We start from the raw sequence: 24,573 nt of genomic DNA, 5'->3' as shown, positions 1-24,573 counted from the left end.
CAAGCAGAAACACTTGGACTTCTGGAAATTTAACCTCTGCGGAAACATCCCAGAAGGAAAATCCACTTCTGCATTCAACCAGCAGAAGTTGTGCAAACCTTGGCCCAGACTGGGATTTGAGCTTGGAGAGAAGCTTTAAATCTCACTTACTGAACTTTTTAAAACTTCATTTATGTCTCTTTTCCCTTTCTCAGCCTTGTTTCTGGGCAGGTCTGGCTCAGCCAGGGCTGGGTTTGCTCCCGAGGCAAACCGCACCAGGAGGTTTTCCTCCCCCAGGACACGTGGGATGCTCAGCTGTGCCGAGTCCAGAGCAGTGGTGGAGCCACCATCCCTGGAAATGTCCAAAAAACATGTGGATACGGCTCTTGAGGACATAATTTAGTGATAATGCTGCACAGAGGGGTGGATTTGAGGATTCTAAAGGTCTTTCCCAACCTTAAGGATTCTACCGAGCAGCATCAGCCACCACAGGCGCAACAAGGAAGAAAGGAGGAAAGGAAAGGTGTGGTTGTATTCCAGAAATCAGGATTTATCCCTCAGCAGGACAGTCATTTCAGTGCATGCCCATCCTTCCAAAGTGAACTAAATATGTGGATTTAAACACTGAATTAAAACATGTGAGATTGCTTTCCTCCACCGATGTGCTGCTAACAATGTTTGGTTGGTATTTTGTTGCTGGAGTGTTTGAAGAGGGACTTTTATCCACGTGAATATGGGTATTCATCATGAAAATGAATGTATTTATTCTGTAAAGGCTCACCCTGTCTCTACTACACTCCTGCAGTTACTTGATAGGAATGTGACAAGAGGAAATTGAATATAAAGTCTACTGGACAGCCAATAAATCAGGCTTATATCTTTCTCTCTACCTCAGACAGGAAGGAACCCAGCTATTTTTAAATCTCTGGTCCATAGAACCAGCCAGAGCTGGTTCTCCTGTTAAAAAAAAAAAAAACAGGGGAGAAAAAAGATAAAAGAAAAATTAGCAAGATTTTAAAAATCCTATGATTTGTTTACCTGGCCACGGTGCTCCGAGGGCACTGCCTCCCCTTCCCAGGAGTGCACAACATCCCAGCCAAAACCCACTCAAGGACCAATGTCAGATCCAACACAGGGCACATTCATCCGCCCAAACCAAGAGCCGGATAAAACAGAGAGCAATAAAAACACTTTTCAGACCACTGCCAGCACAGAGAGCCCTGGTCATGATCCTGGAGCCACCGTGTCCAGATGTGACAAATCCTGTGTGCCAGGCAGGGCTTTCAGATGGCATTTCTGCAGCCCGGAGCGTTCCGCTGGAGCCGGTTACTCGCACATGACCTCGGCAGCGCTGCCGGGGAGCGGGGACTCATTCCAAGCAATCCCCCAGTGTGAATCTTTGCTGATTAACCTTTTCATTTGTCTTCCTTTAACAAGCAAGTTACTGCTGATGAGGAGATGAGGGATTCTTAAATTTCCTAGAATGAAATTAACTATTCCTACTCGATTCGCTCTGGCCGAACTTAGATTATATTGCTCTCAAGGCTGCTAATTTGAAAAATGCTGTTGGATATTTTTTTTGTAGTTCTTGGTTGGGTTTTTTTTCCAGTGTTCCTGATAGGGATCCAAGTGCTAATAAGGAGTTAAGTTACATTTCTTGGTAAGATTTCTTAATTGCCCATGTTGGCTGAAATTTGAACAGTTCAGAGATTTCTGTTGATTGTGTCGGCCTGAATATTACTACATGGAAATCCCTTCAGGATAACTGCAGCTTTTGTTGTATCCATTGCATCATCTTCCTAATGTTGTTCAAACCCTGTGCTGTAATAGCTCTGTGGATTGGAAGGAAATAAAGTGTGTCCATGAAGCTGTGCCTCTCCAGTAGGGACCACACTGTCTTGGAATCATGGAATGGTTTGGGTTGGAAGGGACATTAAAGCTCATCCAGTGCCACCCCTGCCATAGGCAGGAACACCTCCCACTGTCCCAGGTGCTCCAGGCCCTGTCCAGCCTGGCCTTGGACACTCCCAGGGATCCAGGGGCAGCCACAGCTTCTCTGGGCACCTGTGCCAGGCCTCAGCACCCTCACAGGGAAGAATTTCTTCCCAATATCCCATCTAACAAAAGGGATTTTGGCCCTATTTGCTCTATCACCTGGATGAAGCTTCACGATATTTGCAAGGAAATATTCCCCATTATGTAATTAGCCACATAGACAGCTCCAATATTTTAGGACGGTGTGAGAGAATTTCCTGCATCCATAAGCTCAGAATCAAGGGGCTCCAGATTAACAAGGGGATCTCTGATTTCTCTGTGGAAGGACACCAATGAGATTCAAAAATGAGACGGGAAATTTGAGTCAGATGCCTGGAAGGAATTCTTCCCTGTGAGGGTGGGGAGACCTTTGCACTGGGTGCCCAGAGAAGCTGTGCCTGCCCCTGGATCCCTGGAAGTGTCCAAGGCCAGGCCGGATGGGATTTGGGGCACCCTGGGATAGTGGAAGGTGTCCCTGCCATGGCAGAGGAGGGATGAGAGGGCTTTAAAGTCCCTCCAGCTGAACCATTCTGTGACGATTCTACAACAGGATTTTCAAAGCAAGCAGCAGCAGTGAGACGCATCCCCAGATGCTCATCCCAAGACAATTCTTCACGGGAATCAGCCAGGACATGGGGTCAGCCCCATCCCCACGGCTGCGGTGCCTCAGCAGAACCTGCCACTGCCAGCAGAGCTCATTTAAAACACGCCTTTTCCACACATGCCCCTAAAAGAACCCTGCCTTCAGACAGCTCATCCGTTACCCCCAGTCGCCAGCAGCTCCAGAGGCCATTTGTTCCCTTTGAAAAATGGGGTCTCTGAAGGGACAATATTCTCCCTGAGCCGCAGCTCTCAGTGTCTCATTTATCAGCTCATTAAGAACACGGCCGGGCTCGGTGGGGCTGATGCAGAAGATAAGACACATCAAGCAGCAGCCCCTGACAGGAGGAGCACGAGAATCCTGGCCAGGCTGATTGGACTCAGCTGGCCTTTCCTCCCCATCCCCAGCTCCTCCAGGAATTCCCACCTCTGTCCTTTTTGCCCTGGTCGCTTTCAGGCGGCTCTCACTCCGGTCACAAGGAGACTTCTCGTTTTGTTTTTATTCACTTTTCAGGAAATGCATCATTTTCTTCCTCGCTTGTCAGAATTGGTGCACTCTCGTTGCAAACCCAAATCCTCGCCCCACCAAGGAAATGTGTTTCTCGTTTTGCCAGCGTCAGATTCTCAGAAGTAATTTCTGTATAAACTTTCCACCCTTCTTCTCCTGCTGTTTTCTGTCTTGTGTTCAAAAGGCCTCAAAATCGTGTCAATTTTCCATTCCCTTCTGTGACACAACAATCTTTTTAGCAAATCTCACAAACAACTCTGCTGAAAATGCAAATATAATCCATTGCTGCTGGCTGAGTGTTTCCTTCTTGTTGGGTAGGCACCAGGAGTTACAATCCACAAAGCCTCCGAGACCAATGTAAACATTAAAAATATATAATGGATAAAAATTCTCATTTATTCTCTATTTACGTGTGCTTGGCTACTGTCATTATTTCCTAAACCAAGGAGGAATGGCACAAAACCGATGCTGAATGGAGATTTTACAGATGCCAAGTGTGGGCTAATGAGGTATTTAAGGGCCTCAGAAATTTTGTTCCTGTAATATTTGCTGGGGTTTCTCGAGATGAAAATCACGAGAACAGGAATGATTTTGTCATTCAAAGCAAAAGTTTTCAGCTTTCTGAACTCTGCTACCAACTGTGGCTGTGGTTGGATCTTTTAATCTCCTTATCCTTCACTTTGAGATTTCAAAATATGAAAATGCTTTTTTTGTTTTGGTTTGGGGTTTTTTGTTCGTTCTGGTAAATTTGGGGTTAAAAAAAAAAAAAACTTTTCATGTGGGGGACAGAGAGTTGCTGGCTCTACTCATTATCCAGGGCATTCCCCATCCATCCTCCTGTACTGGGACCTGGCAGTTCCCAGCCCCTGCTCCCTCCTGCAGGTGATGCTGCCACGTGAGTGTCACCTCTGTGTGGCACAATTTGATCTAAAATGTAAATGGGTTCTTACAAAGTGAAAATTGCTTAAAAACCGGTTCCATCCTGACCCTGCAGCCTTCCTGCCATCGTCCTGATTGCCATTGCTAGGAGTGGAGGCAGGATCAGAGCTCACATAATGCCCAGCTTTGTTTTTCCTGATTTATTCTCGCTATCGGTGACTCCGGTGTTCCCGAGGGTTTGTTCCCCCTGTCTCCTGGATATCTCTCTCTTTTCACATTAATTTTTCACTTCTTTGCACTGTTCCTGGTTGGGTGGATGAGATCATGGGGCTGGCAGTGTTGTTTTTGGACAGCCTCTCACCTTATCAGATGGGAGCGGAGTATCCCCTCTCCTTGACAAAGACGCACAGCCAGTGAATTCTGCTTTTTGTGGGAGCTCTGTTCCCAAAATCTCTGGCAACTAGATTTGTGTGTTTGTTTACTGATCTGAGCATCTGTTTGGTGAGAAAACATGGTGATGAGCCCCCTCTCTCCAGGGCTGGACTGGGCACTGATGAGATTTCCTGCCCCAAGCCCCCCGGGAAGCAGCTCCAACACTTTTTGGGAGCCTGGGAAGCGGGGAAGGAAAGCAGCCAGTCCCAAGAGTGGCTGTGGTGTGACAGCACCTGCAGGGGGACGTTCTTCTGTCATCTGCTCGGCCATTCCCAAATGCTGTGAATTGGAGCCAGCCAGACAAACAAGGGGGAAGGGCTTTTATTTTTTTTTTCCCCCATTTGGTCAGAATTGGAAATGTGAAGAAATCTTCTCCTGACTCTGAGGGTAACGCTGGGTGTGCTGCTGTTCCCACATAAATGGGAGAAATTGGGAACACACCCATACAACCCTGCGACTTCTTCAAACAAGGGTTTTCTAAAGAATGAGAATCAAATTATTTCCCTCTCCCTTTGCCTTAAAAAAGATCAGAACCCTCCAACTGGGGCAGCATTTCAGCTTCTAGTGCAGCTCTCTGAAGGATGAAAGGGTCTAGAGTAAGTGATAATCTAATTTATTAGCACCAGGGCTGAGAAAACAGGGAGGAGAGAAGAAAGGGGAATTAAGGAGAAAATAAAAGGTGGAAACCATTAAAAAAATGTGTTCTTGTACTGAACTTTTCAAATCCTTGTGGCAGCAGGTCCTACCTGGATGGCTAAACTTAACTTGCAAGCCCATATTTAAATGCCACAAGCTGACCCCTGGTTTGAGATTCCCCAGATTTCTGCAGGAAGAAAAAACAGCCTTTAATATAACAAAACCCCTCAAATTTCCGTGTCTTAATGAGTCAAAATGGCAAGAGCTGACGGTGACTCGATCCTGTGAATTTTATTCCAGGATTTTGTCCATCTGACAAAAGAAACCTTTGTCAGATGAGAAGTTTTCCTGGCGTTTCTGAAGACAGACAAGCTCTGAGTTCACCTGACACTCAGGAGAGGCAGAGCTGATTTAGGAGGAACAAAATGTCTGGGGATGAGCCAGGCAAACCCTTAATCACCTGCCTTCACCCAGCACCTCTGACTGGCATTCCACCAAAAGTATCCAACATTCAAAACATGCCCTTGTTTTTCTTTTGGGTTTTTTGGGGGGGTTTTTTTGTTGGTTTTTTTTTTTTTTTTTTTCCTTTTCAATTTCTTCACTTCTAAGTCCCAACCAAGATGAGAAGAGCCCAGAGCAGCGTCAGAGACAACAGTTCACTCCTCACCAGGAACAGGGAGAGAAGAAAATCAGAGCATATTTTCAAACCAGATAAACCAGTTCACAATATTTATCTTCTGTGATGCACCAGTTTCATTTTTCTAAGTGAATGGCTCAGTCTCTCTTCAAAACTTACTTGCCAGAAAGAAGATTGATTAAATCAAAGAAAAGAGGACATCCCCAGAGCCAGGATTGGGTCAGCAGATGAACTGTCAAAAATTGAGGAAGGTAGAGGATGATTTCTAGTCAGAACTAGAGAAAAAGAGGGGGAAAAAAAAAACAGGGGAAGTTTAAGGCAGGATTGACTTAAAGATCAAGAGGCTGATTGTGCCTGTGTGAAATCCCTCACTGCCGTTTTCTGCACGATCTGCACCTTTTGAAGAAAAACCTAAAATTTTCTCCCAAAGGTGGGTGATTTCTTTTCCACGTCAGAGCCTGCAAAATGTGAATCCTGCAGCACCTGGTGCAGGGTCAGGGACCTCTGAGCTGACTGTTCCACTACGGTCATGACTGCAGCTCTGCTGGGCCAGGCTCTGACTGCAGAGCACAGGGAGAGTACGGCTACTCCGGGCAGTAAATCTACTAAAGCCCAAGAGATAGCAGCCAAGGGAATCTGATTTCTTCCCTCTTGTGCTGTTTTCTCAAAGAACTTATGACCTTTAACAACCTTTTCCATTTAGGAATGGAGGAGGAGAGGTGGGCACCGAGCCTCCAGCTGCTGGTGGGGCCTCCAGCCTCCTGTGCCCCAAGCTTTGAGCACTCAGAAGAGGCACAAGGAGCAGAATAAAGGGATTTACTCCCTTCGGTGACGTAATGTGTGTGAGAAGAGAGGCATCACCTCTGAGTGTGAGGTGAGGGAGGCAGGAGAAGGCCTTGAGCCCAGGCCAGCTTCCCCTGTGGGGTGGCTGCAGGGGAAGAGGGGCAGGACACCCTCTCCCCCTCAGTCAGAGAGAGGAGCAGCTCTGAGAGCTCCCTGCTGCAGGTTCAAAAGGCCAAAGGGGCTGGATCCCGAGCGGATTTATTCGCCCTCACTCCCACAGGCAGCAGAAGATCCCAGGCCCCGTGTGGGGACAGGACGTGCGGGCTCTGTTCTACCCGGCGTCACCATAAGAGGGATCCTTCCGCCTGTCCCTGGAGGCTCGCCTGACATTTCTTTTGGAAATGGAGCAAACAAAGCCTTGCGAGTTGAGTGAAAGTGCAATTACACAAGGCTTTGAAGTGCCCTGCTAATCCTCTCCTCCCTCGGGACATGAGGCACGGCTTTGAGCAGTGACAGCCGCGGAGCTTCACCCAAAATCTTGGCGCTGGCTCCGAGCAAAAGGTGCTGGAGGAGCCGCTGCCTCAGGAGACAACGCTGCGCCCGTGGACAGAGAAGCCCTTTCCAAAAAAACAAAAACACAACCTTTGCTTCTACCATGAGGGAGGAGGAAGAAGCCCAGAGAAGGAGGAGGAAGCCCAGCAGTGATGAGAGCCCCAGTGCATGCAGCAGCACCAGGACTGGTGGTGTTTGTGAAGCCCATCTCCTCCCGGGATGGAAGCACAGAAGGCTGTGGTAGGAGCGAGGTCTCCACACTATTCTGGGATACATCAGCGTAGCTCCCAGGATGCTGAAGAAGAATAAGGCCACGTGAGGCTGGGCCTGGACCAAATGAGCTGAGATTTTCCCTCCTGCCTTCCACCAGCTCCCTCTCGGACCTCAGGGATGCAAAGACAGCAGCAAATCCTGGGGCTCCCAGAGGGGCCGGGGAGAGGCGTTCCCACCCGCCTGCAGCACCTTGGCAGGTGTTATAAATAGGCAGGAGTCGATGTTATCTCCTTTTTAATGCCTTTATTAGTGATTTCAGCAGAGGGACGGCTCGGGGTAGGGATGCCCTTGCCCACGCTGCATCAGCCGGACACCGCCGAGGAGGAGGTCTCGTCGGATCTGCGCCGCTGTCGTCGCAGAGCCGGAAGCCACGCCTCACGGGAGTCCCTAGGCTCGCTGATGGCTCGAATGTCTAGGGGGGGTGACTCTTAGCAGGGACTTCAGAGGTTATGGCGACCCCTCTTCGATGTTTATAGATGATACTGGCAGCTACCTTGGCTCTTTCCCCACTCAGTGCTGCATTCCGTCTCTCCGGGTCTTGATCGGGCTCGCTGTTCTGAGCGGTTCTTTGGTTCTAAACTCACTTCCGGCTATACTCGATTTGCATAAAGGCGGTGACAGGCCCAGAGCAGGCGAGGAGTGGGCGAGGCCCCCAAGTTGATGGGCAGGCTGGTATGTGGGCGGTGTCTCGGAGAGCAGCAGGGCTTACAGACTAAGGTAGGGGTGCAGGGAAAGTACGGGACGGGATGAATGTAACATTCGAACCACAGAATCAGTGCATTTACGATTGGGTTTTAGGGTACAACAGTACATTAAACAGATAACTAACAGATAACATTGATACATAGAACAGAGGATACCCACAACTAACTACTAACTGCTAATAACTAATGGCCTGGACCCTTTGTTAAAATCTTTATCTTTCTCAATCCCCCCTCTTTTTCTTTGATCGAGTTTAACTCGCATCAATTCTTTTGAGTTCTTGGTATTGATTGTAAATTTCTTCTGCTGTACTTAGTTCCTTTATTTCTGATGTTAAACTCAACATATGTGGGAGCTTTTGTGTATTACCTTGGGATACTTGGAGGCTTGCTTGCACTGCTGATGTAATAATTCGGATTAGGCAGGGTAGTAAGCATGGGATGAGTATGAGGCTTACTAATGCACTCAGAGCTATAAAACTTACTTTCTTCCACCACGCCCCCTTGGATGACCAAAATCTGTCCCACCAGTCAATGTTTAGTAATGGGGTCCACTCCTGGTTTCCCACGTGGGCGACTCTCCTGATTTCTTTCGAGATGTTTCTAATGACCTCACTCTTATCGTCAATCTCAAGGCAGCACTCAGAGGTATTAAACTTCCCGCATATGCCACCCTCATCGGCTAACAGGTAATCCACCGCTAGTCTTATTTGATATACCACTGTCCTAGTTTGGGATAACTGCTGGCTGATATGGTCTAATGCTAGGGCAGTGTTATTTGATATTACTTCTAAGACTGCCTGCAGCCTAATAATTCGGTTTAACATATAAACGGGAGTTCGATACCCCCACGACCCGTCTTGCGCCCAGGTTGCTGGTCCATATGTTTGTATAATTTTTTTCAGGAGTCCAAACTTCTCCTTTCCAATCTTGGGAGCTGCCCATATTGATTACGGTTCGTTTTTGCCTCTTTAGGTTGTCATATAATGGTACTCCCAGGGTGTTTCCAGATTGGCGTGGCAACAGAAAGAAAGCTGGCTTTATAATTCCTATAGTGCAGCTCCCTGCCCAATCCCTGGGAAGATGTGTATACGCTTTGTCCCCACAAATCCAAAAGAGATGTTCGGGGGCGTTCCAGAACGTATTTTGGGTAATAAATGGAGATTCCCAGTATTTCGAGATTTCTTTAATTCCCCAAAAGGGGTTAATTCCCCGGTCAGTGCATTGGTACAAGTCATACACCTCATTATAGATACATCCTGTTTCCGTTTTCCTAGTTGCCCAGTAGGTGTACGGTTCTCTGGGAATCCACTTTTGGATGAAGTCCCTGATAATGAGGGTTCTTTTACAGGCCATTCTCCCCACTGGGGTCTTGTATCGTTTGCCTGTTCTTTTAATGCATTCTTCTCCGACTACTTTAGTTTTCAAATCCCATTGCTCTATTTCTCTTTCCCCTATGTATGGTGGTTCTGGATTCATCATTTTCCATTTTAGTATGTCTAATGGTGATAAACTGATCCCTTCCCAAGGCCATACGTCTGCTACTTGAGTACTCCCACATATCCAGCAGTTAGTTAAGTTCAATTCGTGGCTAATCCTCTCAATTAGATCAATGAATAAATTTTCGTTGGGGAGTTCACTTAATTCATCTTTTCTGATGGTTAAGGGTTTTTCTTTCACTAGGTCTGAGGCCCCTTCCTGATTGTCTATCTTTTCTAAGCAGAACCATTCTCTCATAGGGCATTCTCCAGTCAGACGCTGCCTATAATTGGCTATATTTTTAGCAACCCAATATTTCTTACCTTCCTCTTGGCAGGAGGTAAGTTGTCCAGCCTCAAAACAAGTGGGGTTTACATTCGTATGAACCCTTATCAACTGCTGTACATCCTCCCCATCATAGATGGGTGAATAGCACTTTGTGCAAGCGGCCCCTTCTGTATGTTTATTCATCGCCAGGACTAGTATCAGTCCTATCAGCTTCCCCAAGAGTCCAGTATGAACCATGATTGTTTTGGTCTCACCTGGGCTTGCCTCTTGGGACTTAGGGGCTCTCCGCGTTCTGTCCTTAGGGTTCTGTAGTTATCTTTCCTTCCACTCGGAGGTTAATTTGGTTACTTCGCCCTTCTAAAGATTGCTCTAGGAGAGAAATTTGAATATATGTTCTAATTTACTTATCTATTTGCTTAACTGCTTTTAACATTAACTGAACTTTATTACAACAATGTTAACAATTTTCAAACTTAATACAACAGCAAGTGATTTATAATAACTTTCTTTCGCTTGAATTAATTTCTTAATCACAGTTCTTTAACAGTCTCTGGGGCTCAACTGAGTTGCTCCAGTCTTCTACTGAGTTTTTGTTTTCCTTTTAAACGTCAGTTTTAGTGGGTCCAGTTGCGGGGTTACCGTCCAATCGGAAGAGTCAGCTGGTTGGTTTAGGTCTGGGGGTTCACTTGGGGGTGACACAGGTCCTTTTACTCTAGTGATGTGGGTCCAGCCTCTTTCTTTAGTGCGTACCGCGGTATGAGTGGTTAGGAGTACCTGGAAAGGACCTTCAAATTTTGGGGTCAATGGGGTAGTGCTCCAAGATTTAATTAAAACCCAATCCCCAGGATTTATTTGATGTATGTTAGCGTCGAGTGGGGAAGTCTGAGGAATATACCCTTTTATTCTGAGGTTTTCTAGTGTTTTACCGATGGTCTGTAGATACTTTCGGGCGGCTGTATCACCTTCTATATATTCCCCGGTGCTGTGGGTTGTTAAAAGAAAGGGGAGCCCGAACATCATCTCATAGGGGGAAGCCCCTATATCCGATCTTGGCCTAGTTCTGATTCTCAGGAGAGCTAGGGGTAGACACTTTAACCAATTTAACTGTGTTTCTTCGATTAATTTTGTTAATACGTTTTTAAGGGTCTGGTTCATTCTTTCCACCCTCCCTGAGCTCTGGGGGTGCCAGGGGGTGTGCAATCTCCAATTTATGCCTAATTCTTTAACAGTTTGGCGCAGAATTTTAGCAGTAAAATGAGTTCCCCTGTCTGAATCAATATTATTTACTAACCCATACCGAGGGATTATGTGCTCTAGGAGTATTTTTGCCACTACTTCCGCTGTTTCCTTTTTGGTCGGGAACGCCTCTATCCAATGAGTAAGGTGGTCGACCATGACCAATAGATGTTTGTACCCTTGGATTTGAGGCATCTCAGTGAAGTCAATCTGAATACTCTGGAATGGTCTCAGAGCTAGTTCCCTCCCTCCAGGTATGGCTTTCCTCGCTATCCGTTGGTTGACTTTTTGGCAGATCGTACACCCTTGCGTTATGGCTTTTGCTATGCTGTATATTCCTATGCAAAAGTTTTCTTTTAAGAAATGATCACATAATCCCTGGGTTCCCCAGTGGGTTAGTTCGTGAATTTCGGTTAAAATCCTTCTGGCTAGGGGTTTATTCAAAAACTTCCTGCCATCCGGAGTTAACCATTCCCCATGCTCTCCCTTCCTCATTCCTAGGTCCTTGATCGCTTTTAATTCTGTTCTATCATACTTCGGTTTCTCTTCCCCTCCCTCTTCCTCTGATGTTTCATTTAAGGCTAATATTCTAATTGATCCTTTGGGGTCTTGAGCTGCTCTTTTTGCTTCTTTGTCTGCTAGTTGGTTCCCTTTCCCTTCAAATGTGGTTTCTTTTTGATGTCCTTTTACATGTACCACAGCAATCTCAATGGGTTTTAACAAGGACGTTAAAACTGATCTTATCATTTCCTTATGCACTAGGTCTTTCCCTTTTGAATTGAGATATCCCCGTTCCTCCCAGATCTTTCCGAAGGTATGGACTATCCCAAAAGCGTACTTCGAATCGGTGTAAATAGTTCCCCGGTCTCCTCCTAATAGGTCTAGTCCCCTTTTTACAGCATAAATTTCGCAGAGTTGGGCAGACCAACTCGAGGGTAACTTTCCCGTTTCTCGAACTTGAATGTCTTCTATGGTGGATCCTTCTACCACTGCATACCCTGAAACCCTTTTCCCCTCTAGAACTCGTGATGATCCATCAGTGAATAACCTTTTTCCATAAGGTAAGGGAGTACTTTCCAAATCTTCCCTTACCTTCGTCTGGAGACTCATAAGTTCCAGACAATCATGCTCCAAGTCTGGAGGTGGTTCCCCAGAGAGGAACTGTGCAGGGTTCAGGTTTTTGGAAACTGTTAACCTCAAGTTCTCCGAGTTTATTAAAGTGATCTCATATTTCAGGATCCGGGAATCGGTTACCCACCCCGGGGCTTCTCGGCTCAAAACTGTTTTGATATCATGAGGTGTATGAATTTGAATTTTTCCATTTAATGTGAGCTTTTGGGACTCCTCAACCAACACTGCGGTGGCGGCTACAGCTTGCAGACAGGCTGGCCACCCTCGGGCTACAGGATCTAATATTTTGGAAAGGAAAGCAATTGGCTTTTTGCACCCTCCCCACTCCTGAGCTAACACACCATAGGCCACTCCTCCTTCGGTGTTCACAAATAGATCGAATTCTTTCTTCAGATCGGGCAGGCTCAGGACAGGTGCAGTGGACAATTTGTTTTTTTAGTTTTTCCAATTGTTTTTCATCCTCTTGTGTCCACTCTATGGGCTCTGGACTTACCAATTTATCATAAAGGAATCTCACATTTTGGGTGTACTCATCAATCCAATGTCTGCAATACCCGAAAAGGCCTAATAATTTTCTTATGTCTCTTTTGGTTTTTGGAGCAGGTATTGCTATTATTCCAGCAATCCTTTCAGGGCTTAATTTCTTGTATCCTTTGCCAATCAAATGCCCCAAATAGGTCACTTCTGGTTTCACGAATTGTAATTTCCTTTTTGATACTTTCAGCCCTTTTTCCCCCAGAAAATTCAGGAGTTTAATGCTGGTGGTTCTCACTTCAAGTTGGTTTTCTCCTGAATCAGTAAATCATCTACATACTGGAGGATTTGCACCTGTCCTTCTGGGGTGAATTGCTCTAGCAGCCTTTCCAAAGCTTGCCCAAATAAATTTGGTGACTCAGTGAACCCTTGGGGTAGGCGTGTCCATCTTAGCTGCTGTCTCCTCTTTGTTTCAGGATGGTCCCATTCGAACGCAAACCAGTCTCTGCTCTCCTCTGCTAGTGGACATGCCCAAAATGCATCTTTCAAATCTATGGTGGTGAACCAGGCATGCTCTTGGGGAATCTGGCTCAGGAGATTGTATGGATTAGGGACTACAGGGTGTTTGGTGATAGTCCTCTTGTTAATCTCCCGTAAATCCTGAACCAATCGATATTTCCCTTCCGCTTTCTTCACAGCTAAGATGGGTGTGTTATGTGGGGACATGCATGGTTCCAGGATGCCTTCTTTTAACAGTTGTTCAATAATGGGGATCAACCCTTTCTTTCCTTCCAAAGACATTGGATACTGTTTTATCCTGATGGGAGGAGTTCCTGGTTGCATTTTAACTTCTATAGGTGGTATATTCAGGAGGCCGCTCTTCCCTCCTTCTGCCCATACCTCTGGGTTTATTTCCTCTATGTCTCCGGCAGTTAATTTCATAATCTTTACTTTCATTTGGCCGCCTTCGGGGATAACTCCTATTCCTAATAGTACTTGCAAATCGCGTCCCAATAGGTTGCTCTCTAGGTCCGGTAAATAAATAAAATCCGCTCTTATTTGTTTGGAATTCCCTTTGACCTCTATTCCTTCTATAATTGAGGCTGTGAATGGTTTCCCCTCCGCCCCTACGACCTCACATGTTCTAGTTCCGACCTTAACTCCCACTGGAAGCTTCCTAATACTGGATCGGTCTGCTCCAGTGTCTACTAAAAATTCATATTCCTCGTGTTGGGGACCCACTTCAAAATTTACTATGGGCTCACCTCGGTGGTACATCGGGTCCCCTAGTGCATAGAGCCCATGACACCCCTAATCCTCGTTGTTTTCGCCCTTTAATAGCTTCTCTAAGGCATCCTGTTCTTTTGTGATGGCTTCATCAAAGGATAATTTCTGACACTCTCTTCTTATGTGTCCAACCTCCCCACAATAGAAGCATTTTCTGTCCTCTCCTGGCCTCCCAGGAGTCTTCCAAGGTGGTAAGGCCCTTCCTCCCCCTGACTTGGTACTTCTCCGATTGGGAGGGTTTTGATCTTGTATCGCTTCTCTTGCTACAGCCACCATTATCTTTGCTTTCGTCTTGGTTTTCTCCTCCTCCCTTCTTAGATAGACCTTTAAAGCCTCTCTTAACAACTCATTTACATCTTTTTCTTGCCAGTCTTCTATTTTTTCTAATTTCCTCCTAATATCGGGCCAGGACTTGGTGACGAACTGTGTCTTTAACAACACCTGACCCTCGGGACTATCGGGGTCTATACTTGAATAAAGTTGAAAATTCCTCTTTAACCTGTTTAACCAGGTTGCGGGAGTCTCGTCTTTCCCCTGCATATTATCAAATGCTAATCTGGTATTATTGCTTCGGGGTACTGATTCCTTTATACCTTTAACTATTAGACTCCGATAGTCGTCCATACTTCTCCGGTCTTCCTCCCTGTTCGGATCCCACCTCGGATCTACGACTGGTAATTTGTAATCCCCTGGCGGACCCGTTCTGTTTTCTTTCTCCCAAGTTTTCATCCCGGCGGTCCTAATCATTCTAATCTCTTCTGGGCTAAATAAAATCTTCAGAATCGAATTCATCTCTCCCCACGTGTAGGTATTGGGGCCCAAAAATTGATCAACTTGATTCGATATGCCTACAGGGTCCTCTACCAGGTTTCCTAGTTCTTTCTTGAAATTCCTCACCTCTGAAGCTGTTAGTGGAGCATTTACAAAACCGACCCCTCCTGCAACTCCACCCATCGGGACTTCCCTTAAGGGGAAAAGTTTAGTTCTGGACCGGGTGTTATAGTTATGTCCCTCTGGGACTTCAGTTGCCCCTATGAGGTTGGTACTGTGAGAGGGGTCCGTATTCGGGGTGTTAAGGTCTAGCTCCCAACTACGAGGTGGAACAGGAAGTTTAGATGGCGATGGAGAATGTATGGAGTTTGGAGAGACTGGCTGCGAGACTGAAGGAGGAGTAGGAGAAGCTACAAAGCTATAAAAGGGGTTTTTACTAGAGCTATGAGATGTTACTGTTAGGGGTGTATTCCCAGAAAAATTCACAGCACCTACCAGAGGTGCATTCATAGAAAAATTAGTCCCCATCGGGGACGTATCTACCGAAAAATTAGGGGAAGGGGAATTAGGTACAGGGGAGGAAACTGGTGAGGAAGGGGTCTGAGGACTGACTTGGGGTAGATCAGGGTAAATAGGAGGAGGGGGTAAGTGCTCAAGGGGGTCCCATACAGGACCCTTCTCTTCTTTCTTATCTTTATTTTTCCCTTCCTTTTCCTGCATCTTGCAAATTTTTACTGTCTCGGTACCTGATCTTACATGCATCCAGCAAGCAGCATACCTTAGCTGCTCTGTGTCTACTTCCTCTTGGGCTCTCAAATATTGGTTTAACTGTGAGCTCATCCAAGAGTCGGTGGTACCGTACCATGGCCATTCCCCGGGTAGATTGAGGGTTGGCCATACTTCCACGCAATAGTGAATCATTTTCACTTTGTTTAAATTCTTAGTTTTCTCATTGTTCTCCCACTGGTCTAACATTCTCCCTAGTGGGCTATCAAAAGGGATGTTAGCTACCTTCCCTTTTCCCGCTTTTCTCTCCTTCCTGATCTTACTTCCACACACACCCATTCTTACTTGGTCAAATGAAAATACTCTACTGTGTCCTTACCCAAAGGAAATCTTACGACAGGACAACGCAAACTAGAAAAGCGACCTTTCTTGAACTAAAATCTTATAAGGTGCCCCTACTCAAACGGAAATTTTAAAGACGGGCAACTAAAATCTAAAATTTCATTCACTCTGGATAGCTTACTGGCACGCCCTTAGGTCCTGGCCACTATCCCTCTTTCACTCTCTCAGACAGCCTGTTGGCCCGCCCTCAGGGCCCAGCCACTGTCCCTCTCTTACTCACGACGCCACACTAAACTAATCCCCGCAGACGGCCGGTGGACCGGGGCCCAAGGTATCAGGCACCGCCTGCAGCCAGGATTAGTGCGTCGCGGTGCGACACTCACTCTGTCCCTAGCTTTGAACTACTCGCACCTCAGTAATTCCCTAACCACACACACCCCCACCCGGGACAGCGTCCTGTCCGCCCGCCGGTGGGCTGCCCCCGGATAGCATAGACGCCTCCGCCCAACGGTCCCAACGTGTCCGGTAGCGTACCCTAGTGGTACCTCCGCCCAACACTCCCGTCCGGTTTGCACGTCTACCCCCGCCAGGGCAGGTCCCTTACACCCGGTAGCATAACTCCCCTTTGAGCTACCCCCGCCCAGTGTAAGGCTCGCACTCTTGGTCCCACCGTACTACGCCGGATTAGCGGCGCACCCCCTCGTTGCCGGCCCGTAGGTCCGCCCTTAGGACCCCAGCCGCCGCGCTACGGGCTTCCTACCGCCCTTGCTCGCTGGGTAGCCTGCCGACCCGCCCTCAGGGCCTCAGCCACTACCCCGGGTAGCCTGTTGACCCGCCCTCAGGGCCCAGCCACTACCCTTGTGGGGGGGGATCCCTAGTGGGGCCTCCTACCAGTTGCCTATCAACCTCACACGGGCCACTCACACCCTAAGTTTCCTCCGCCCGTTCGGAGGGGGGCCCACTATGCCCCTGGAGGCGCCTCACTCGCTCAGGCTCCACTCGCTTCCCCCTGTTCCCGGCCGGCCCCCTCGCGGGAGTCCCGGAACCGCGGTACTAAGGGGTCCACACTCGCTTCGGAGGTCCGAGCTGCCGGCCCCCGTCTCATTCACACCACACTCGCTCGCCTCCACTCCCGCCACCGGCTATACTTACCAGCCGGCGCTCCTCGGCGCTGTCTTCCTCGATGCTGCGTCCCTTGTTGCTGGGGTCCGATGTTCGCCAGCTGTCCCAGGAGTTCGAAGATGGGCGGCGCCTTCCCTTCTTCGTCCTCTTCTGGGCGTGGCGATCCCGGACGAGCCCCCAAAATTGTTATAAATAGGCAGGAGTCGATGTTATCTCCTTTTAATGCCTTTATTAGTGATTTCAGCAGAGGGACGGCTCGGGGTAGGGATGCCCTTGCCCACGCTGCATCAGCCGGACACCGCCGAGGAGGAGGTCTCGTCGGATCTGCGCCGCTGTCGTCGCAGAGCCGGAAGCCACGCCTCACGGGAGTCCCTAGGCTCGCTGATGGCTCGAATGTCTAGGGGGGGTGACTCTTAGCAGGGACTTCAGAGGTTATGGCGACCCCTCTTCGATGTTTATAGATGATACTGGCAGCTACCTTGGCTCTTTCCCCCACTCAGTGCTGCATTCCGTCTCTCCGGGTCTTGATCGGGCTCGCTGTTCTGAGCGGTTCTTTGGTTCTAAACTCACTTCCGGCTATACTCGATTTGCATAAAGGCGGTGACAGGCCCAGAGCAGGCGAGGAGTGGGCGAGGCCCCCAAGTTGATGGGCAGGCTGGTATGTGGGCGGTGTCTCGGAGAGCAGCAGGGCTTACAGACTAAGGTAGGGGTGCAGGGAAAGTACGGGACGGGATGAATGTAACATTCGAACCACAGAATCAGTGCATTTACGATTGGGTTTTAGGGTACAACAGTACATTAAACAGATAACTAACAGATAACATTGATACATAGAACAGAGGATACCCACAACTAACTACTAACTGCTAATAACTAATGGCCTGGACCCTTTGTTAAAATCTTTATCTTTCTCAGCAGGGCTGTTTGTCCCAGCCTATTTACACAGCCTTTAATGCTCCTGATGTCAGCGTGGAGACGTGTTAATAACCTAATTAAACTGTTCACCCAGCTATGGCAAATCCCGGCGCTCGGGGAAGGCCGGCGTGTTTTGCTTTGTGATTCTTGGGCCGCGTCGCAGCACGCAAAAGCCTCGTCCCCGTGGCTGACACATAGCCCCAGATTGCCCCCAGAGGGGTCTTGTGCAGGGGTGGGGCGGTGAAATGATAAAATCTAAAGTTGGATGGACGTGTGAGCACCACCAGAGCTTCCTGGCCGCGTTCCCTCCCCGTCAGGAGGACAGGGACACGTGAGGGCGCGAGGTCGTGTGTGAAATGTGCTCTGAAATGGCTTTCAGAGGTGACAAACGCCGACTGCCCTTGGCAAGTGGGCTGCAAAGGACTGAATTCCCATGGCAAAGGCCCTGCCTGGATGGCAGGAGGATGCCCACGGGTGGGGAAGGTGCAGGGCGTACGTGGCACTGCCCATGTGGGCTGGGGCTCTGGCAGGACCACGGCTCAGGGCTGCCTGGACTTGTCTGTGTAGGGATGTTGTGGCTGTGCCTCTGCTTTCCCATCCACCTCAGGGAGGCAGAAAAGTTTCCCTGCCCCACTGGGAGGCTCCAGCCGCTCCTGTCCACCAAGGGATCACAAAAGCTCTGTGTTTGCAGAGGTGTTTGGTGGAAAAGATCAGCTGTTAATGTCCCTCCGTGGCTGTCACCCTCTGGATGTGAGCAGCCTGTGGAGCACAGGTGTGGATGTGTCCGTATATCCACATACACAACGGATCCATGTCCGTATCTCAGTGTACCAATCACAAATATTTGAATATTGCGGTTTGTATTTCCTTCAGCTTGATCCAGCTTCCTTCTGATCAAAATCCGTAAGCTCAAAATGCCCTCAACACCGTCCCCTGAGCTGTGAATTTAATACAAACTCCTGCAGGACCAAAGAAATTGAAAATTGTGTTACATGGTCCCACTAGAAGAAGAAACCTCCCCTCCCAAGAGTCCTTAAGCTTGGATTTAACTATGGGCATGCTTAATGCCAGCTGGGATCCCCAGAGCTGAAAAACATCCACAAGGCAGCAATTCACCCATTTAACTCAAGAGCTGTTCCAAACTGGGACCAACTTAAGCCTGTGCTTAAATATTTTCTTGACTCTAAGCCTGTGTTAGTGGAAAAGTCATTGTACCGTTGTAGATTTTTATAGGCCTGTGACTTTGGGGCAGTTTTAGTATTCTCAATAGGTTTTTTTTTTTTCCTTTGGATGGCTTCCTCCACTCATCATTAATATCTGGCGTCAACTGTCTTTCTTTCTCATCCATTCCCAGAGACAAGGAGAAATTTTCCCTTCTTTCCACGGATGTATTTATGTTCCCCATGGAAATTCCTCTCTGTGATATATGAACTATTTTCAGAGAAGTTTAGCAAAGCCTAAATCACAAAGGGGAAGAAAACCTCCTCGGCTTGAGTTCATGAGGGGAAAAGTTGGGATTGCAGTGACCTGTAGTGTGAATATTTTTTTGAGTTTAATTGTTATTTCCATTCAAATCCCTCATATCCTTAGCCATAAATAACACTTCTGAATAATCCTTAATTTTTGTCCGTATATCTGCCTCCCATAAAATTAGGAGGGAATATTTAGGATCTGCCAAGATGACAAAGTGTCCTTTATGGTGGCCGAATGAAAGGAAGAATATAACTTTGGGAGAAAGCAACATGCTTTTCTTCAGCGTAGGATTTCCTCCACAGAGACATCATCACAGACTGTCAGAAGCTGGGCAGCTCTCCAAAGGTTAGATTCAGGGCCAAAACTTACAATTTCTGCTCTGCACAGGGCCAGTTCTGTCTCGGAGATTTTAAAGGCTGTCTCACCACAGCTGTGAAATTCGGAGCTGGCAGATCGCGGCTCGCTCGCGGCATTATCTCGCCAGCCTGGGACAGTTCCCATCCAGGCTACTCCTGGGGAGTTAGCTGGGAATTGATTGTAAAAATAGTTGGGAATTGGTTGTAAAACTAGTCGGGAATTGGTTGTAAAATGTGGATGGCAGAAAGGACAGAGCCCGGCCCTGGGAGATGACTCTGCTGCAACCACCATGGGAAAGCTCAGCTCCACATCCCTCTGCCTCCCTCCCTCCTCTCCCGCACCAAACCACCCCAAACCCACTTCCTGCACAACCTCCCTTCCCCTTGCAGAGCTGCGGGCCCTCAGCTGGGTGTGAAGCTCCCTGCTGGGCAGCTGGGTCACCTCGGTGTCATTGTGTGGGGCAGGGATGCTGGACTTTGTGTGGGAGCTGTGTGGAGGCACGGGAGGGAGGGTGGGCTTGGATATTTCACATGTGGAGCTTCCGTGGTCATTAAGGTCATCCTCTGCATTGGACACCACTCAGGGCTCAGCTCCCACGCCTGCCTAAGCCAGAGAGAGCTGTGCAGAGAGGCCTGGCTCTGCTCAGGCCACCCAGGAGAGATGTTCTGCTCCCAGCAGCCAAAGGCTCCTTCATTAGCTGAAGGTGCAGGTGCCCTGCACAGAAGGTGAGTGATTCACCTTCAATCCCACAGCACTCCTTAAGAACAGAAGGAATCCCCTGGAGAGACGACCCTGAGCGCGAAGAGCTCCATGTTCACATCTCTGTGCCACAGCCACAGGACTGCAGAATCCACACGGGACTCTGGGCAGCCACGACCTTGGATTTGCATCCCAGCACTTTCCAGTGGACACAAAGCAATCCAGGGAGACCCTGAGCCTGGGAAAGGTCTGCACAGCCCAGCCCAGCTCTCTGGTGGTCGTCCTTTGGGCCACAGCAGAGCTGCTGGTCTTACCCTGGCCGCCAGGATTTATGGGCTCTCAGTGCTGCTCCAAGGCCCCAGAAGGAACAGGCAGGAACCCCCGGCTCATCGGCTCACTGATCCTGCCCAGCCTTAGGAAATCAGAGGAGATGGATTTTCCCTCAGACATCGTAACTGCAGCAGAGTTTGGGAGGCAAACGCAGAGCCCCTGGCACTGAGCCAAGGGTGTAAGCCTGGGATAGGTTTTCTTTCAAGAATTCCAACTCATTCATGTACTTTCTTAATGATCCAAAGTCTTCGAGGAGTTGCCTTTCAGCTTCAGTTCCCTTTCAATATTTGTCATGTGTGTCAAAGTTGATTCTTCACGTTTCCTCTGTAGTTTTAACGTTCTCAAGGAGAAACTCCATTCCTTCGATGTTTGAAAGATACTTTCCCCCCCGCTATTGATTTCTTTTTTTAATTGAAGAAAGGAAGATCCCTTTTAAATCAACTAGGGGTGAGAGCAGAGGGAAGTGTGCCTCATTTGGAGGTGCTAACAAAGAAATCTTAACAAATGACTGAAAGAGGCCATGGAGTCACTAATTCCTCATATTATTTGGATGGACAAGCAACAATCTACAAGCAGTGACCACTTGTCCACCACTTCTGGGCTCCTGGAAGCCCCGAGAGAATGCCCTCCACCAGCTGGCTCTGCTAAGGAGCAGGAGTGGGAACTAAAGCCTCCCTTCATCCAGTTTTTCTCACAACCTCTCCCCACCTTTGGAAACTCCAGGAAAGGCCAAAAGGTCTCTGCTGAGCCACCAGGGTGGAGTATGACGAGTCCTGTCTTGATGAAAGGCTTGACAAGAGCAAGGCAGAGAGAGCGAGCTTGGGAGGCCAACCCAACAAAGCTTGGTGGGTGCCTGCCCAGGCAAAGCCTGAGTGCTGCAAATTAAACACTCCGCAAAGTTTGGCTGAGCCCTGAGAGACAGAACCCCCTCCAAACACCCCCTCCTGCTCCCCTTGGCTCCAAGGGAGTCACACCAGAATCTGGAGCTTCCACAGCCAAGAGGCCTCTGGAGAGACAGGAGAGCACCTGGGGTTTTTGGATTTGGGACGGGATTTTTTTTGTTTTCCCCAGCAACGGAAATCAAGTGTGGTTACAAGGAGAATTAGATCAGGAGACTTCAAAGGGCTGAATCACATCTCAGTCTGCTCTTGGGCTGGCTCTGCTCAGCCTCAAGCCTTATCAGACAAGTTTGGCTACGTGATTGCGTTTCACACTCTCAACACAATTATTTTCCTAATTGTCTATAAACTACGCCTCCAGCTTTTTGCCACTTGCTTTTGCCAACAGCTGACCTGTTGATGCTCGAGCAAAGTAAAATATCTCTGAAATTAGCTAAGAAAATAAAACTGGGTAATCAAAGGCTTCAAGACAGGCAGCAAAGCAGTGCAGAGCAGCAGCTGAGTGCCCTGTTTCAAGTTTTAACTTAGTCTGCTACTATTTACCCTCATTAAATCCAGAGTCGTCTGGCTTCATTTGGTTTGCCAGAAATTTGCTTTAGGATAATTTAGATCAGAGTCACCAGGCTTTCCCCCACCACCACCACCTTTTTAGGACAGAGGATAATAATAGAGGATTTTTTTTTTTTTTTTTTTCCATGAAAGCATATGCAATTTCCTCTCTAACCATCCAAAACAAATAATCAGGAGATTTCCCCGTGTTTACAATGGGTCTTTCTCCTGACCTTCCCTGCAAAGCACTTTAGGAGAAATCAGTGAAAAATACTCCATGAGAAGTGGGTCACAATTGCTGTTATTGTTACTCAGAAATTATGTAGCGTCTAATCCGAAAGCAGACACAACAACTGAGGGCTTCTCTTTGCTCTTTTCGTAACAAACCAATCCCATTTAACAGTACGTACAGTTAAATGAGAATAAATCTGGTTTGTACAGAGAGACGTTGCATGTTTGTTAATAATCTTCATGTTTAGCATTTAGACTGGTTCCAAATCTGAGCTGTAGCAACGGATAAAAACTTTTCTCTTGGCATGGTTGAGTCACCATGACTGACTTGGCTCTGCCACTCTGTTTGAACAACCATAATTACATCAGTTTCAAACTGGCTACACGAGCTTCAATTTGGAGCAAAGCAAAGATGGGCAAAATTGAGAGTAATTCTTTCAGATGTCGTGGGCAAAGAGATTTATTCAGCCCCTAATTTGAGGAGTTTGACAGGGGTTTTTTTTTGTTTTTTTGTTTTTTTATCTTTTACCTCAGTTTTGAGAAGAAATACTGGGGCTGCTTTTAAGTCACATCACTGGGATTTGGGAGTTCTTGCTGTGAATCCTCAGCACAAGGAAACCAGGGATGCCTCACCTGCACTGCCAAGATCAGGCTGTAAGGAACATAAAAGCAGCCTTTTGGGCAAGTGTAGAGAGGACAGTTTAGGCAAAGTTGCATTTTCTGCAAGTGAAATTCCACCTCCCCTAATTCCCTAAACCACAGATTTTACCCAGCTCCTCCACATATCACAAAAGGGTGATTTCACCACAGCTTGAGCCTCGTGTGGTTGGGAGTTTCAGCCCTCTGAAGGTGTTTTGTGTCCGACTTGGCAGATTCTGGAGATGATTTTGATGGCCAGCTCAGAGCAGGAGTTGAGCTGTTGTGTGATGAGTGTTGATGGAGGTGAGTCTACGCAGTGTGCCCTGCCCAGCTTTGCATGAGTAGGGACGGGAAACAGACTCCTCACCTTGGATCTTCAGTGTTTGGGGATGTGATTATGAAATGTCGCTCGGTGCATGCCGGGAGCTGCGGGTCCGTGCTGTCCTCAGGACTCAGATCCCTGTGATGGAAATGAGGGAGTGCTTCTGTTGGGCTCAGAAAGCACAGTTTGAGGCTCTTGTTCCCATGATGTGGCTGATCCTGAGTACCTGCTCCTTCAGGGACCTCCAGGGCGTTCTCACTCCTGTGGAGCTGTTGATGAGACGGGGATCAAAAGGAGAGAGATCACAGGATCGTGGAATGGGTTGGGTTGGAAAGGACCTTAAAAGTCGTTCTGTTCCACCCCTGCTGTGGACAGGGACACCTTCCACTATCCCAGATTGCTCCAATCCCTGTCCAACCTGGCCTTGGACACTGCCAGGGATCCAGGGGCAGCCACAGCTTCTCTGGGCACCCTGTGCCAGGGCTTCACAAAGAAGAATTTCCCAGTATCCAATCCAAGCCTGTTCTTTTCCACTGTGAAGCCATTCCCCTTGTCCTGTCACTCCAATAGTTCCTGATGAAGAATCCCACTCCAGCTTCTCATAGCCTTTTCAGACACTGGAAGGTGCTGTGTGATGTCCACACAATTTTCTCTTCTCCAAGCTGAGCAGTCCCAACTTTCTCAGCCTATCTTCATAGAGGAGGTGCCTGAGTCCCCTTATCAACTCATCTCTGTGGCCTCATCTGGAAATTTTCCAACAGCTCCATGTTCTTCTGTTGGGGCCACCAGAACAGGATTCCAGGTGGGGTCTCACAAGAGCCGAGCAGAGGAGCAGAATCCCCTCCCTCAAATTGTCCTCACATTGTTTTTCAGACGAAACAGGGAAGGGCAGCACTGGAGCTCTCCTACATTTAATTTTCTGCAGGGCTACCATGAGCACCAACCCTGCACAGCTCGGGCGTACAGAGAGAGGCACAACGAGGAATGACAGAAAGCAGAGATGAGGAAACACAGCTTGTCGTATTTCATCTGTTTACCTTTAGGGAGGTGGATGATTTCTGGTGCCCAGTCATCCCTTCTCGTTGGGTCTCTGCTGTGCTGGTGGATGGGTGCAGCAGCAGCTGGGACACGTGGTGTGACAACATCAGCTTTTGCAAGGGATGAGGAGCTCCTTGCACACTGTGAGATCCCAAATCCATCACATGGAGCCTAATGAGGGGGCTGAGCCAGGCCAAATACAACTGTTTAACAGTTTATTTTAACCATCCAATGAGAGCGAAACAACTTAA

The sequence above is a fragment of the Hirundo rustica genome, chromosome 11, assembly GCF_015227805.2.
Source record: "Hirundo rustica isolate bHirRus1 chromosome 11, bHirRus1.pri.v3, whole genome shotgun sequence".
In the NCBI taxonomy this organism is placed as follows: domain Eukaryota; kingdom Metazoa; phylum Chordata; class Aves; order Passeriformes; family Hirundinidae; genus Hirundo; species Hirundo rustica.
This window is presented reverse-complemented; position numbering follows the sequence as displayed.